Genomic DNA, 3,251 nt, shown 5'->3' on the forward strand with positions numbered 1-3,251 from the left:
TATCACAGAGCTGACAAACAAGAGCTCACAGGCTATGAAGTTTATTAATATTGTTATTATAGTAACTAACAGCAAAAACAACCTAATGAACATAAAAACAAGAGGTAAAACCTTACCCCAAATCCTTAATCAAAACATAACCAAATGAATTAATAAACAAGCAAAATACTTTTCTTCTGTATCTCCTTCTAGGCTTGCTTGAAGTTCCAACACTTCTGAACCTGTTTTTCTTCTTTCTTTTTTCTTTTTCTATTGGAACTCATTATTTTTCTTACTAAATCCTCCCTAATTCCTGCCTTCCAATCCACCATCCTCCCAGTTCCTTAGGCTCACAACCTAGGAGTCATTCTCAACTGCTTACTTTCTCACTTTCCATATCAAGTTGTTGCCAACAACTGTCAATTTCATGTGTTCAACATCTCTTGAATATACCCCCTTTCTCTCCTCTTACACTGCCACCACTTTGGTGCAGGTCTTCATCACCTCACACCTGGATTATTGTAATGGTCTGCTGGTGAGTATGACTGCCTCAAGTCTCTCCCTGCTCCAATCCATTCTCTTCTATTTAGCCTCCAAAGTGATTTTCCTACAGTACAGGTTTGACGACATTCCCTCTCCTACTTAATAAACTTCAGTGATTTCCTATAGCTTACTGGATCAAATACAAAATCTTCTATTTGGTTTTCAAAGTCCCTCATAACCTTGCACCACCTACCTTTCCATTCTTCTCACAACTCAGTCCCTGCCAAGTACCCTTTGATCCAGTGATATAGGACTCGTTGTTGCTCCACAAACAAGACAATCCCTCTCTTGGCTATGGCATCTTCTTTGACTGTCCCTTATGCCTGGAATGCTCTCCCTTTTCATCTCTGTCTACTGTCTTCTCTGGCTTTTTTTTAAGTCCCAACTAAAATCCCTTCTCCAGGAAGCTTTTCACAACCCCTCTTAATTCTCATGCATGCTCTCTGTTAATTATTTCCTATTTATCCTGTATATTGCTTGTTTATACATATTTGTTTGCATGTTGTTTTTCCCATTAGATTTGAACTCCTTGAGGGCAAGGACTGGATTTTGCCTGTTTTTGTATCCCTTGATGCTCAGTACAGTGCCAGACACATAGCAATAGCTTAGTAAATGCTGGGTCCACAAGGAGTGAGGAAATATCCACTCCCTTCTCCATTGATGGGCCCCTTTGCTCTGGATTTAGACATGTTGTCCAGACTGATTCAGTCCTGGGGAACCCTAGTCTCTATTGAGGAGGGACTAGGTTCCTCTTTTTCATAGTCATTGGATGATTAAACCCTCGCCTTGGAGTCCTAGGGACAGAATATTTAAAGCTTAAATTTAGACTCATGTATTAAGCTTACCAAAAGGGAGAAATAAAAATGTTATTTAATATGAATTATTGATCAGGTATGAGGCAGTTTTTGTTTATGTTATACACAGGATATACACAAAAGGAATAAAAATACAAAACAAGTACAGATTTAACAAAAACAAATTTTAAAAGATTGAGTAGTTTGACTCATATCTGTTGTTACAGTTTGCTCAGAGATTTACAGACTTCATAAGAATATAAAAAAGTTTGCAGGACTACTAATGGGGCATTTTATATTTCTCCTTTGCTCTGTACTTTCCAAACAACTCCTGGTACTTGTCTCCTAATAAAATAGTCAAACTCTGGTCAATCCTCTTATCAATGAATGCCCTCTCAAAAAGTAGTTGAATTGTTGTAGGAGTTCCTTCTTCCCCTGCCACTATTCAGCTCAAATTCTTTGTGGCCCCAAACCTGCAGACCTCTCAAACCCACAAGTTCATGACTAAGCCTGGCAAGTCTATCTCCGGATAGGTGCTTACTCTTCTAAGATCAGAGAGAAAAAAACAAAAGAACAAGTTCGAATCCTGGCTCAGGCTTGTGTCGGTAGGACATATGCTCATGGCTGCAGGAAGGCTTGGGTGGGACATAAGTAAGCAACCCCTTCACCAATACCTCTGTTAGGATGAAGTTTGCAACAGTCCTGACACAATTATTTGCTGAAAAGGAGAGAGAACTGAGGATGATGTTGCTTCCTTTTTAAACTCCCAGTGAGTCATCGGCTCTCTTAGCTCTAAAATCAATAAAATGACTCTTCAAAATGTCAAATGCAAGCCTTTCAGCCTTGAGTCATACATGGCAGAAACAGGATTCAAAGCTCACAATATGATCAAATGGTGAGCATGCTCAATGGTTATCCTAAATGGGCTTTGTTTTTTTCTTTTACACAATTGAAGCCAGTCTGTACACCGTTTTGATTCTGTTGCTTTCACTCTGCATCACCTCATTCCTTATGTGCTTCATATTTATCATTTTTATGGCACCATAACAATATCACATAGCAGACAGAGAGCCAGCTTTGGAAATGGGAAGACATGGGTTCAAATCCCACTTCTGACACATAATAGTTATTTGACTATGAACCAGTCACTTCATTTGTCAGTGCTACAGGAGACTAAGACTATAAATTACAGAACAGGTGATTAGTATAGGCAATGAAAGTTGGAAGTTCCCTATGCGAATGAAATCACAAGTTCAGTTTAAAAAATATTCCATTGAATTGATATGCTGTAAAGTGTTTAAACATTCTCCAGTTGTGAACATCTAAGCTATCTCTCCTCTGTCTCCCTCTCCCCTTCCCCTTGACTCACAAAGGTTTTCAATTTAACAATAGCTCATACACATGACAAGCTGAATCAGTGAACAAGGCAAAGAATTTCAAGAACTCCTCTGTAGAATGGATAAATCCATCAACATGTGTATAATACCTTGTCTCACAAACCAAGAAAAGAAACATCAAAACTGGTGACCTTTGTTTAGTTGCTTCCAAACAAAATTTTACGAGCATGGATTGAAAATAAATCCATGGTTAGTTTACTTTATATCCATTTAACACATTAACTGTGATCGTACTTGGTCCAAGTAGATTTGGATACGAGCTGTATTTGCATAGCAAATGCCACAAAGCAAGCAAAAGATTACAGTCAACATAGGATGTGGTTTTATTAATGATTAAATAGATAACAGCCAGCTACCAAGTCAATTTAGTGTTATAAACCACTGTTGCATAAAATGCCACATCCCTGACTATAAGGAACCACATATTTATGAAAGGGAAGCAGTTTTGAAAAGTTAAATTAAAGCAAAACCCCCAAAATCAAAATTTCAATATATACTTAAGCTTTTGGCATTAATTTGTGCAACATCAAAAGTGAAG

The sequence above is a fragment of the Phascolarctos cinereus genome, unplaced genomic scaffold, assembly GCF_003287225.1.
Source record: "Phascolarctos cinereus isolate Bilbo 61053 unplaced genomic scaffold, phaCin_HiC Scaffold_4;HRSCAF=312, whole genome shotgun sequence".
Lineage (NCBI taxonomy): Eukaryota > Metazoa > Chordata > Mammalia > Diprotodontia > Phascolarctidae > Phascolarctos > Phascolarctos cinereus.